This window comes from Leucoraja erinacea, chromosome 4, assembly GCF_028641065.1.
Source record: "Leucoraja erinacea ecotype New England chromosome 4, Leri_hhj_1, whole genome shotgun sequence".
Lineage (NCBI taxonomy): Eukaryota > Metazoa > Chordata > Chondrichthyes > Rajiformes > Rajidae > Leucoraja > Leucoraja erinaceus.
The window spans coordinates 78,308,924-78,323,817 of record NC_073380.1 but is presented as its reverse complement, the minus strand read 5'-3'; positions in this window follow the sequence as shown (position 1 = coordinate 78,323,817).

Sequence of the window (14,894 nt, the reverse complement as noted above, 5' to 3'; positions counted from 1 at the left end):
TATTAGGTCTTAGGGTAAAATAAACGGTTTAGTACGTTTGTTAGTATTTATGTGATAATAATAGCTTTAGTTATATCATTTGTTAGTATATTATATCATTAGCATACGTTTAAATTGTTTTAAATGCTGAGAAGTTCAAAGGTCTTGAACATTCACCTCATAAACACGGAGACCTTGAACAATCTACCCGCTTACATTCCAATCTATCTCTGATAAGTATGTCTAGACTTAAACGCCAGTGAACCTGTCAGCCATCTTATTTGCAGGTTTTATATATATTTGTATAAGAAAGATTGTCTACCCCTTATAAATTCATATAAAAGGTGTATGTTACACACACGATTTAACAGAGGTTCAGTGAAAGTTCAGTAGGGCATAGCCCTGCTAATCAAACAGAGCTATGTCAGTTATTTCTTATCTACTTATCCCTTTAGATCCTTTTTTAACTCTTGCGCATATTTAAACGCATCTTCTGGGTCGATAAAGAAACGTTCCGATCCTCCGTATGTGACCCTTAATTTGGCATGATTCATTATTCCATATCTCAGGCCTGGGATGCCTCTGAGAATAAGACGTGTCTTGGTGAAGAGAGCTCGCTTCTTGACCACCGCTGCTGGATAGTCTCTAAAGATTCTTATATTTTCTCCTTCAAACATCAGGGTTCCTGCGCTTGTCACTTTCTTCATGATATCTTCAAGAACTGATATGTCGTGTAGTTTAAGAATAATTTGTCTTGGGCTCTCTGGACTCGATTTGCTTGACAATTCTTAAGTTTTGGCGTCTGGACCGGGCTTCAAGATCTAGGCATTTGTCGGTCATTCTGGCCAGTTTCCCAGAAACACGGTCTAGATCTTCCTTCAGTCTTTGCGTTGTGTAAGAGATGTCCATAGTAGTAGCTTTGAGTTCTCTGATAGTGTTGTTTTGTTTTTTTGAAGTGAGGAGACTGGGCTCCAACTTTTTGCTAAGATCTTCTAGAACCCGTTTGATTTCTCCTTTTAAAACGGTGTTTACCTCTTTGATGCGAAGTTGTAGAATGTCAATTTTTCCGCAAATTTCTTTATTCCCGACATCCAGTCATGTTTCTAGCTTTCCCAGCTTATCAGTCAGAATATCTCAGATTCTTCAGAGGTTACTTTCTCTTGCTCTTGAAGAACCTGCAGTCGGGTTCTTGTCTAGTCTGAGGTCGAGTCGGCAGAATCCGTTTACACATTTAAAAATTCCGGTATCCAGTCGGTATGCGTCAATTTCTGATGACGTCACTTATGTGACGTCGGGCATCTTCCGGTAAGTATTTTTCAGTTGGTCCATTTTTTCTTTACATGTATTTTACAGTTTTTGCTCATTGCTTGAACACTATAGACCCATGCTTAGACCAAAGTAACACAACTTGAAGTTTTTGTTACTATACCTTAAACACATGTAACCATGCCTTAAACAAAAGTGCTGCTTTGCACTTTAGTTGCAATTCTGTAACACACTTGCTCCTTTGAAATGAAATGAAATGAAATGATTCAATTTATTGTCATTGTCAGTGTACAGTACAGAGACAACGAAATGCATTTTTAGCATCTCCCTTGAAAGGGAGACACAGGGCGTCGCGGTGTGCCCGCGCCTGCCGCCGTAACATTCCATTACAGGCAAAGGTGGGTGAAGTGTCTTGCCCAAGGACACAACGACAGTATGCACTCCAAGCGGGATTTGAACCGGCTACCCTCCGGTCGCCAGCCGAACTCTTAGCCCATTGTGCTATCTGTCGTCCTAAATGGAAAGCTGTCAGAAGTGGGGTCTGTAACACACTTGCTCCTGCACACTACACACTATTTCACACATAAGACACTTTGTTCAAAAATGAAATCTCAGGGTACCATTGCGAAGACACAGCTATTCAAAACACATCGGGTAATTGAAAACACTAAGAGACACACCTGAAAATACATACTTACAACACTGAACACCAATCAGCCAGCTACAAAAAGGCCTCAGTGAAGCCATTTTGAGAACTTTGCAAGCATGGATGCAATGGGGGAGCAAGAGGCAGAGGAAGAGGAAGAGGAAGAGGAGGACGTGGTCGAAGAGGCCATGCACGGGCCATTATTTCCAATGACATAAGAGCAACTTTGGTGGACCATGTCATAAACATTGGCCTGACTATGAGGGAAGCTGGGCAGAGATTCCATCCTAATCTAAGCCGTTGCACAGTTTCATCCATAATAAGGACATTCCGACTGGAAAACAGGTACGTCTTCAACTCTCTACTTTCTACTCTACTCAGATGGTTTCTAGAGTATTTACAGTACTGTACCATATCACATTACCGTATCACATGTATTGTATTGCAGGGTGGCTAATGCTCCTTTTGGAACGAAAGTGGTAGTTTTGTGAAACATACCGTGATTACGTATATTGAGATATACAATTTATGGTATATACAGTAAAGTACAGTATATACAGTACTGTAAAAAAGAAGCAAACCAATAACAATTTGTGGTTGCATTTTGCTATAGAATGACTAGAAGACCTTCTGGTGCCCGCATGCCTCTTCTGCAGGCAATGGAACAGGCCTGCGGAGACATTGAGGTGAGGTCAATCCATGGATGGATTCGGCACACAAGGGGATATTTTCCCCGATGCCTAGCGGGAGAAGACATTGCTTGCGATGTGGATGAGATCCTGTGGCCAGACCCCAACAGACGGCAGGATCCATAAGCCCACCTACAAACGATTGTCGTGTTTTTCTGTGTTTACAGTATAGTGTATTTTTGGTTTTATTTTTGTTTTATTTTTGCTTTGACTGAATTTACAGTACTGTGAAGTACAGTACTGCAATGTACTATATTGAGTATTTGATTTTTTGGTTGTTGTGAAAACGTGCCTTCTGTGGAACTGAATAAAAACAGTGAAAATTAAAGACTGCAGTGTTTTATATAAAGTAGACTAGTGTGTTGCTGCTGATCTGAAAGTGTATTCATATGATGCAAGTGTGTATCATTTTGTCATCAGAGTGACGTTTTGACAAAGGATTGTTAGGTTTTCATAGCAGAGTTTAGGTTTCGATAGCAGAGTTTCAATTTGACATGGATGTGAATAGTTTATTTCCCAGTGTTGTGTCTTATTTGCTTGTGTGTAGAGTTTTGACACAATGAGCGAAGTTTTGCAAAACGTGTTCAAGCAACGGGCAAAAACTGTAACAATTTGTGGTTGCATTTTGCTATAGAATGACTATAAGACCTTCTGGGGTGGACGCCAACGCCTGTTCACCCAACAGCAGGAACTTGCCATTGTGGACCTAGTCAGAGCAAACAATGCAATCCGTCTCCAGCAGCTACGGCAACAAATACTTGCAGATAGGCAAGTGTTCAACAACATAAACCGAGTAAGCATCACCACTATCAGACGCATCTTGATAAAGCACAAAATGACCATGAAGCAACTGTACAGGGTCCCATTTGAGAGGAACAGTGTCAGGGTCAAAGGACTTTGACGTGAACATGTACAGGTAAGTGTTACAGTCCTTTACATTAACAATACAGTATTGGTGTAATCCAGTAACAGCTGAATATGTACCATTGTATCAGTGCCACATAGCCATCCACAATATGTATTTTTTGTTACAGAGAATCTTGGCCATGGATGGAGCTGCACAGCCTCATGAATTTATTTACATTGATGAGGCTGGATTCAACCTTAGCAAAACAAGACGACGGGGTCGTAATATAATTGGCCAAAGGGCAATTGTGTACGGCCCGGGGCAGCGCGGGGGAAATATCTCATTTTGTGCCGCCGTAAGCCTTCGAGGGCTTCTGTACCATCATGCAAAACTAGGTCCATACAATACACAACATATCATCTCATTTCTAGATGCTCTTCATAATATAGCTGTACAGGACAGACCAGAGCAGCCCAGGTTTGTTGTTGTCTGGGATAATGTCAGTTTCTATCGGGCTGCTCTGGTCCGGACCTGGTTCACCAACCATAATCAATTTGAAGTGGTATACTTTCCCCCTTACTCGCCATTTCTAAACCCTATAGAAGAATTATTTTCGGCTTGGAGATGGCGTGTATATGACCGCCAACCACATGCCCGCATGCCTCTTCTGCAGGCAATGGAACAGGCCTGCGGAGACATTGAGGTGAGGTCAATCCATGGATGGATTCGGCACACAAGGGGATATTTTCCCCGATGCCTAGCGGGAGAAGACATTGCTTGCGATGTGGATGAGATCCTGTGGCCAGACCCCAACAGACGGCAGGATCCATAAGCCCACCTACAAATGATTGCCGTGTTTTTCTGTGTTTACAGTATAGTGTATTTTTGGTTTTATTTTTGTTTTATTTTTGCTTTGACTGAATTTACAGTACTGTGAAGTACAGTACTGCAATGTACTATATTGAGTATTTGATTTTTTGGTTGTTGTGAAAACGTGCCTTCTGTGGAACTGAATAAAAACAGTGAAAATTAAAGACTGCAGTGTTTTATATAAAGTAGACTAGTGTGTTGCTGCTGATCTGAAAGTGTATTCATATGATGCAAGTGTGTATCATTTTGTCATCAGAGTGACGTTTTGACAAAGGATTGTTAGGTTTTCATAGCAGAGTTTAGGTTTCGATAGCAGAGTTTCAATTTGACATGGATGTGAATGGTTTATTTCCCAGTGTTGTGTCTTATTTGCTTGTGTGTAGAGTTTTGACACAATGAGCGAAGTTTTGCAAAAACGTGTTCAAGCAACGGGCAAAAACTGTAACAATTTGTGGTTGCATTTTGCTATAGAATGACTATAAGACCTTCTGGGGTGGACGCCAATGCCTGTTCACCCAACAGCAGGAACTTGCCATTGTGGACCTAGTCAGAGCAAACAATGCAATCCGTCTCCAGCAGCTACGGCAACAAATACTTGCAGATAGGCAAGTGATCAACAACATAAACCGAGTAAGCATCACCACTATCAGACGCATCTTGATAAAGCACAAAATGACCATGAAGCAACTGTACAGGGTCCCATTTGAGAGGAACAGTGTCAGGGGTCAAAGGACTTTGACGTGAACATGTACAGGTAAGTGTTACAGTCCTTTACATTAACAATTCAGTATTGGTGTAATCCAGTAACAGCTGAATATGTACGATTGTATCAGTATCACATAACCATCCACAATATGTATTTTTTGTTACAGAGAATCTTGGCCATAGATGGATCTGCACAGCCTCATGAATTTATTTACATTGATGAGGCTGGATTCAACCTTAGCAAAACAAGACGACGGGGTTCGTAATATAAATTGGCCAAAGGGCAATTGTGTATGGCCCGGGGCAGCGCGGGGGAAATATCTCATTTTGTGCCGCCGTAAGCCTTCGAGGGCTTCTGTACCATCATGCAAAACTAGGTCCATACAATACACAACATATCATCTCAGTTCTAGATGCTCTTCATAATATAGCTGTACAGGACAGACCAGAGCAGCCCAGGTTTGTTGTTGTCTGGGATAATGTCAGTTTCCATCGGGCTGCTCTGGTCCGGACCTGGTTCACCAACCATAATCAATTTGAAGTGGTATACTTGCCCCCTTACTCGCCATTTCTAAACCCTATAGAAGAATTATTTTCGGCTTGGAGATAGCGTGTATATGACCGCCAACCACATGCCCGCATGCCTCTTCTGCAGGCAATGGAACAGGCCTGCGGAGACATTGAGGTGAGGTCAATCCATGGATGGATTCGGCACACAAGGGGATATTTTCCCCGATGCCTAGCGGGAGAAGACATTGCTTGCGATGTGGATGAGATCCTGTGGCCAGACCCCAACAGACGGCAGGATCCATAAGCCCACCTACAAATGATTGCCGTGTTTTTCTGTGTTTACAGTATAGTGTATTTTTGGTTTTATTTTTGTTTTATTTTTGCTCTAACTGAATTTACAGTACTGTGAAGTACAGTACTGCAATGTACTGTATTGAGTATTTGATTTTTTGGTAGTTGTGAAAACGTGCCTTCTGTGGAACTGAATAAAAACAGTGAAAATTAAAGACTGCAGTGTTTTATATAAAGTAGACTAGTGTGTTGCTGCTGATCTGAAAGTGTATTCATATGATGCAAGTGTGTATCATTTTGTCATCAGAGTGACGTTTTGACAAAAGATTGTTAGGTTTACATAGCAGAGTTTAGGTTTCGATAGCAGAGTTTCAATTTGACATGGATGTGAATGGTTTATTTCCCAGTGTTGTGTCTTATTTGCTTGTGTGTAGAGTTTTGACACAATGAGCGAAGTTTTGCAAAACGTGTTCAAGCAACGGGCAAAAACTGTAATGCGTTTTTTTTGTTGTTTTTTGTTTTTGTTTATTTTATTAGAAGTTAATGTAGTACAAAACAATACTGTGGTACCTAATTTTAGGTGCCAACTATGTCATAACGTAATACATTCTATGTACAACCTCTAGTTTCATGTTTTTGAAAAGGAAGTAAGAAAAACAAAAACAAAAAAAAGAGAGAAGAAAAAGAGGAAAAATAGATAGTAGAAAATAGAAAAACGTGAAGTGTGTATATAAGAAAAGAAAAAGTAGAAAGTATAAATAGGAGAAAAAGACCCTTAAAAAAGGAATTTTCAAATCTTTGTTCGGAGATGTAAATCTATTCACGACCTGACCTGAAATCATTAATCTTTACGGTACTGCTGCATCACATGATTCCAAAAGTCGATGAAAGGGGACCAACTCCTTATGTGTATTCATCAGATACTTTTCCCATCTGTCTTTTGGGATCTTTATCATTAGTTCATGTTCCCAATCTTCTCTTAGTGCCTCTGTTGAGGGTAATTCTCTATTTAAATCTATATTACTAAACGTCTGATCTTGACCGCATTTGGCCCACTGTGCTGCGATTTCCAAGTGAACGCCGCCACCTACGGCCGTCATTTTTGGCCACCTGGATCAGAGCACAGGTCTGCCTTCCTGGACCAGAGTATTTTTCACATCGATGAAAAATCAGAGCAAAATTAATGTTTGTCAAAAAAATCACCATTCTCTCTGCTGCCCCTGCTGGAAGGAGGGGGAGGGACTATAACACCAGGAAGTGGTGTGCCTCAATCAGTCTCTGCAAGATGGAGGTCACTGTGAGCTCTGAATGACACTGAACAAATGTCTATACAACTGTGAGTACCCTTAATGTAGTTTGAAAATGAAAATATGGTTAGTTTGAAGTAAAAAAGCACTGCATGCAAATGGTTGTTTGGGTTGAAGTAAAAAGGCACCCTCTCTCTCTCTCTCCCCTCCTCTCTCTCTCCCTATCCCTCTCTCTTTCTCTCTCTCCCCCCGTGTCTCTCTCCCTTTCTCTCTCTCTCCCCTCTCTCCTCCACATCTCTCCCCATCCCCCCCCCCTCTCCCCCTCCACCACCCCTCCCTCCCCCCTCCTCCCTCCTCCCCTCTCTCTCCTCTCCTCTCCCGCTCTCCTCCTCCCCTCTCTCTCCTCTCCCCCCCTTTCTTCCTCCTCCCTTCCTCCTTTCCCCCACATCTCCTCTCCCCCCTCTCCTCTCACCCTCCTCTGCTCTCCCCCCCCTCTCCTCTCCCCTCTCTCCTCTCCCCCCCTCTCCCTCCTCTCCCCCCTCTCCTCTTCCCCCTCTCCCCCTCTCCTCTCTCTCCCTCCCCCCCACCCTCTCTCTCCCCCTTTTTTTTTCTCCCTCCTCCCCTCCATCCCTCTCCCCAACCATCTCTCCCCTATACTCCCCTCCCCTCCACACACCCCTACCCCCTTTGCCTCCACCCCTCCCTCCCTCCCCCCCTCTCCTCCCCCCCTCCTTCTCCCCCTCCCCTCACCCCCCTCTCAGCATACACTACCCCCCTCCTCTCCCCCTCTCTCCCCTCATCCTCGGTCTCTCCTCCCTCTCCCCCTCTCTCCCCCCTCTCTCCTCCCCCCCCCCCCTCCTCCTCCTCCCCCCCTCCCCTCTCCCTTCTCCCCCCACCCTCTCTCCCCTCCCTCCCCTCCATCCCCACCCTCCCTCCTCTAAACCCCCTCCCCTCCACAATCCCCTCCCTCTCCACCCCCTACCACCTCCTCCTCCCACCCTCCCCCCCTCCTCCCCACCTCTCGAAACCCCCCCCCCCCTCACCCCTCTCAGCCCTCCCACTCTCTCTCACCCTCTCTCCCCCTATCCCTTCCTTAGCCCCCTCTCTCACCCTCTCCTCTCCATCTCTCTCTCCCTCCTCCTTCCCCAATCTTTCCCCCCCACACCCACCCTCCCTCTTCTCCTCCTCTCCATCCCCCCTCTCCCTCTTGCCTCTCAATGTGTCTCTGTCTCTCTCCCTGTCTCTGCCCTTCTCTCTCTGCCCTCTCTCTCTACCCCCCCCCCCCCCCCCCCCTAGATGTGACTGCAAGTTAGGGGCTATGCGTCAGTAGATAGGGTCGTTATGGGGTAAAAGGAGCAAATTAATAATATTAATATAATATCAAGGGGTGTAATTAGAGTGCGGGGGGGGATAGTTAGTGTGTGTGACGCTGCATGCCGCCTCCCCCCCACAACCGCACATTGGGGGAACAGACCCAACGGGTCTGCACTTGGTATAGCACTATTATAAAAATATGATGTTAGTTTTTTTGAATAAGCCTTAATATTCATTGCTTCTTCTAAAGGGTCTAAAAATATAGTTTGAAATCTATGTATATATTTCTTCATAAAGTCACATATCTGTATATATTTAAAATATTGATTATCATTCAGTTTAAATTTTGATTTTAATTGTTGTAATGATAACAATTTGCCCAATTCATACATATCTCCTACTATCTTAATCCCCAGTCTATCCCATTGTTTATATGTTTTGTCGATAAGAGATGGTTTGAATGTAGGATTGTTCAATATTGGGGTTAGTACTGATAGATTATTTAACTTCAAGGATAATTTTATTTGTTTCCAAATTCTTATTGTATTGTGACTAATTGGGTTCTTCTTATATATTATACTATTCAATTTTATCGGTGAGAACAAGATCGTTCCTATATCGCACGGCAAACACTGCTCTTTCTCCATTCTTATCCACTCCAACTGGTGAGTGGAACTATCAAACCAGTACATTATGTTCTTAATATGCACTGCCCAGTAGTAATACGTAAAGTTAGGTAATGATAAACCTCCAACTTCTTTAGGTTTACACAAATGCTTTCGTTGAATTCTGTGTGCTCTATAATCCCATATAAAATTAGTGATATTAGAATCTAGTTTTTTGAAAAAATATTTTGGAATATATATTTGGATCGCTTTATATTAATTGTGGTAAGAATGTCATTTTATAGCGTTAATTCTACCTATCACTGAGAGCGGGAGCGTTTTCCAAAATTTAATCATATCATTCAGTTTATTTAATAGTGGCATAAAATTGGCGCTAAATAATGATTTGTGTCTAGGTATTTTAATGCGTTTTAACGTATTTTTCAAAGCGGAGCTAAAAGGAGCGCCTCTTACTGCTCCATGGCGCCACCGGAAGTCTTCTCCAGCAAAATTTGGCTTTTGGTAACTATTCAGGACTGCCATGGTGATTGCCTTTCTTACCATCGTTCCTAGGTCTTTAGCTTTCGCCGGGTGGTTCACCTTTCAGGTGATGTAAGGAGCAACTTCCTCATTTCTTCTCCATGATTGTGCTGGTATTTTGGTGTATTCAGCAGCTCCCTCTTTTCCCTCAACTAGTGCCAACACTGCCATCTCCCAATCCTATCCTTCATACAGTTTAAAGAAAGCTTCCAGCTCTTTATCCTTCCCACTCCTAACGTAAAACAGTGTAATGTGGAGTGGGGGTTCTTCGTCCAGATCTAAGGACCACCATTGAGGGGTCACTATGGAGTAACACTACTGTAAGGGAGCCCAGGGGGTCACTACTATGCCTCTGTCGCCACATCTTATTTTTAATTGGAAAGCACAGAGCAAATCTCTAGCCATCAAATTGCAATCTAATCTGGTGGTTATCACAAATCTGTGGCTGATTGCCTATCCTCCATATACTACTTCAACTGGCTTAGAGATGGGATACTGGCAGACTTGTCCTTGAAACCCGGGCAGGTTCTGATCGTCGTTTGATTGTGGGAGATTAAAAATTGATTGAATGGATGACATGGATGCGCCTGTGTCTATTAAGAAGGTGCAGATTTTACCTTCTTCTTATAGAGACAATATAGGTTCTTCGTCAGACTTGCATCCAGTCACTACTAGGTTTGCTGACCATAGGCATGTAAATGGGTTATTCTGGGAAAAGGAGATTTGCCCCCTTGTTTCTTGGTTTTCATGCCAGTTCCTTCTGTGGTCTCTAGGATCCCGTTGATCTCTCCATTCTCTTTGGTCTTGGAAATTTCTTCTGAGACCCCTTCTTTCGTTCTTTTCTCCATTTGGGCACTCCCTACTCCAGTGACCTACCCCTCCGCAAGTATAACACTGGCCCACTCCTGATGACCGGTATCTTCTTAAATTTAATATCTGATGGACTGGATCCAGGGCAGGTATTTCTCTGTGGTAGCGGTCTAGATATTCCGGGACTTTAATTTCTCCCAATCCATAATTTGCTGGTACTCTGGGGTTCCATGGTTCAGGATCAGATTTTGGCATTTCCTTTTCTTATTACATATTCAGTCTTTAGTGCAGGCGGACTCTCCTGCTTCCTTATGTCCCTCCAATGATATCTTTCTGCCCGAGCCATTTGGCTGGCACTATTTTCTGTCCAGTCCATGTTATTATTTTAATGGATTCCGCTACGTTATTGGGAAGACAATTCAATGAGATGGCACAATATTGTGGAGAATTTACTCAGTGTCATTAATTTAAGTCACCCGATTGATCCAAATATAATTCAGGGAATCGCTCTAAAAATTCATCTGCTCCCTCTCCCTTTTTCGGTCTTACATCTAGAATTCTGGCTAAGTCAATCGGTTTTTGAAGAGTTTAAGAAGGAACTGCAGATGCTGGAAAATCAAAGGTACACAAAAAGCTGGAGAAACTCAGCGGGTGCAGCAGCATCTATGGAGCGAAGGAAATAGGCAACGTTTCGGGCCGAAACCCTTCTTCAGACTGTTCGGGGGTGGGGGGGGCGGGGACAAGAAAGGAAAAAGGAGGAGGAGCCCGAAGGCTGGGGGATGGGAGGAGACAGCAGGGGGACTGAGGAAGGGGAGGAGACAGCAAGGACTAACAAAATTGGGAGAATTCGATGTTCATGCCCCCAGGATGCAGACTCCCCAAACGGAATATGAGGTGCTGTTCCTCCAATTTCCGGTGCTGCTCACTGTGGCCATGGAGGAGACCCAGGACAGAGAGGTCGGAGACGGAGTGGGAGGGGGAGTTGAAGTGCTGAGCCACCGGGAGGTCAGCTTGGTTATTGCGGACCGAGCGGTGGTGTTCGGCGAAACGATCGCCCAACCTCCGCTTGGTCTCACCGATATAGATCTGCTGACATCTAGAGCAGCGGATGCAATAGATGGTTTTTGAAGAGTGTTTGCAAAGGCCGTTAAAATAGCCTCTTCCCTTGCACTATTGTCCGCTAATATATTCGCTAAAGCTTCATGCGACAGATGTCCTAAATTTGTTAGGAACCTGGTATGTTCACTTGTGGTAATTATTTGCTGCCCATAGACCTCGGGAGTTTGCGTGATATACGCACTTTGAAGTCCTTAGGTGATCCACAAAAGAAGCAGGTGATTTTCTATGATCGGGTATTTGACAAAATGGCCATCATCTCATTGGGCTTCCATGGGGTATACACTCTTATTGTACGGAGATTATTTGCACTCACTATATTGGCCGGATCAAAATAAAGATTAGGCATTTCCCTCACAGGGAACTGCCTAAGGGTTGTTTGTTTAGTTTTTGTACTTTCTGCCATATTAAGATCGAGCTCCGTTTCTTCAATTGTTGTCTCACCCCCAGATGTATCTCCCCTTCACTAGTGGGTACACCGTACCTCCTAAATGTTTCCTTTTCTTCTCTCGCTACTTGTTCAACTCGTCTAGGTTTAAGCTCGCAAGAATACCCTGGTTTTTGTACCCATCCTCTACCTTCTTTGTCCTTAACTACCTGAGCTCTCTTTTCAGTTCGGCTTCTGGTACCATCAACACTCAGTCTATTAATGGAGTGGTTGAGTTTAAGGAATCCTGTGCTACAGAATCTGATTGTCTATTCCGTTCACAAGCTACATAATGCGTATCTGAGGCATGGGGATCGTAAGATGAATAAGGTGGAGGGCATGAATTCTTAATTTTAACACTTTCCCAAACTTCTAAATAATCATCATCATTGTAAATAAGGCATTTACACACTTGTAACTTTAAGACAGTCTTTAATGTACATTCAGAGCTCCGGAGTGCTATGACCGCCGACTCCAACATCGAGGAGCTGCGGTCTGTGGAGCATCCAGCCACGGGCAGCACTGGATTTAAAACACCGTGGAGCCTGGGATCTCCTGCTGAGATCGCCAGAGTCTGAGCTCCGACCAGCGCGGCCTGTGGACATCGGGAGCCATGGTCTCCGGGGAGGGAGCGGCCGTTCCAGGCACTCCAAGCCACTGAGGAGTCTTTCTCCCAACGCCGGAGCTCCATCATCCGGCAAGTGGGCCTGGAAACATCGGACTGGCTGCGGAGGCCACAAATAGGCCCCGACCTCGGGTGATCACAGAGGAAGAGGAGTGAACTTTCTAGTTCCTTTCCCCACAGTGGAAAATGTTGATTCTGCTGTGGGGGGACGTTCATGTTAAATTCTATAATGTGTTGTGCCATTTTTTTTATTTTAATTTTTCTATAGATGTACGGAAACCTAATATTTCTTCTATGTAAAGCACTTTGGTTTCAACGCGAGTTGATTTAAACGTGCTATATAAATGAAATTTACTTACTCACTTACATACTTACTTACTTACTAAGTTGCAGACCAGTTTAGAATCTGATTCAGCGACAGTGTATAAAAATAGTTGTCCTTTGATTAGGTGATGGAAAGCTATCAACAATCTTGGAACTTTGGAAAACAATCTTCAAACTTTGGAAGTGGTAGTTTACTAAAGCTCACCACCAGGAGCGCCACAAGATTGGAAGCCCTCGTTTGTTTTTACATTTTTTATAAAAATTTTAGTGTGTGTTAAAAGTTTGTGTAAATGTTCTCCTATTTGTTTTATGTGGGGGGAGGTGTTCAGGGGAAACCTTTTTCTCATTTTCTTACCTTGCCAGAGATTTTCTTTCAGATCACATCTCCGGCTGATCTACGGCCTACCATCAATGGAGCTGGAGGCTTCCTCGGACTGACTTGAGCCCCACCGCGGGGCATGGACTGAACATCGGAGTTGATCCCTTGCCTGGGATCGCTCCAACCGCGGCCTGCGGAGTTACCATTAAGCGCTAGCAGTCGCGGGAGAGGCTAGTCGGGAGCTCCAATGACACAGAGGCTCGACCAGCCCCGACCCAGGGTCCGATCGCTGGCGCGGGGGAGCTAACATCCCCCCGATGCAGGAGCTGATTGCGCTGATGTGGAGAGCCCAGACACCGCCGGCTACGGGAGTCAAAATCGTCCGGTCAACTGCTAGCAGTGGTGGATGTTTATGTTAAAATGGATTTTGTATATGCTGTTGCTTTTTATTTGCACGACTGACTTGGCAAATGAAATTCCTTGTATGTTGCAAAACATACTTGGCTAATAAAGTATTATTGTGATTGATTGTGAGAAAGGCAACACAAGAAGGAGCTGGAACAGCAGTACATCTCTCACATATTACTCCCTTATATCTTTGGAGTCATTTCAATTGTTATCATGCAGATGAAACACAGTATAAGTCCATAAGCAGTTTGTAGGTGAGATGCTTTTGGTGTGACTTCAAAAGCAAGATGGCTATGTCTCGAGAAAAACAAAAGAGTCAGCAAAAAAGTAAAACATACACCAACATTGGATCAAGTCTGAGGAAGGGTCTTAACCCAAAACATAGTCTGTCCATTTTCCCTCCACGGATGCTGCCTGACCCACTGAGTTTCTCCAGCCATTTGTTTTTCGCTCAAGATTCCGGAATTTGCAATCTCTTGTGACTCTCCCTTGGATCAAGTATATTCAAGTGTATTCAAGATTACTAGGCATTACGTTAAATGGATTAAGCAGGAATATGGAGTTAAGGCAATTATGAGAAGAAACTTTGACTTCCAATAGCATCATCCTGTTCTGATTGTTGCCTCCACCTATTTTCTTGCTTCATCCACTCAACTTATTTCCCGATAATCTAAAAATCCAACTATTCCAACCTTGAATGTAGAAACAAGGAACAGCAGATGCTGGTTTACAACAAAAGCATCTCTGGAAAACATGGATCGGGGACATGCAGGGCCGGCACTGGTCTGAAGAAGAGTCCCACCTGAAATGTCAGCTATCCATGTCGTCCAGAGATGCTGCCTAACCTGCTGAGTTACTCCACAATTTTCCGTCCAACCTTGAATTATGCTTGATTTGGCCTCTACATTGGGGTAGAGAGTTCCAAAGATTCACATTCTTCTTGCAACAAGAAATCCCACCTCTTTGCAGGTTTAAAGGGGCAAGTCAAGTCAAGTCAAGTCAAGTCAAGTTTATTCGTCACATACACATACGGGATGCGCAGTGAAATGAAAAGTGGCAATGCTCGCAGACTTTGTGCAAAAAGACAAACAAACAAACAAACAAATAAAAAACAGAATCATATCTTCTTTTACATATTAAATATTGTGGGCGGAAAGAAAAAGGTTCAGTAAAGTAGTCCCTGGTGAGATAGGAGTTTACAGTCCGAATGGCCTCTGGGAAGAAACTCCTTCTCAACCTCTCCGTTCTCCAAGCATGGCAACGGAGGCGTTTGCCTGAACGTAGCAGCTGGAACAGTCCGTTGCAGGGGTGGAAGGGGTCTCCCATGATTTTATTGGCTCTGGAGTTGCACCTCCT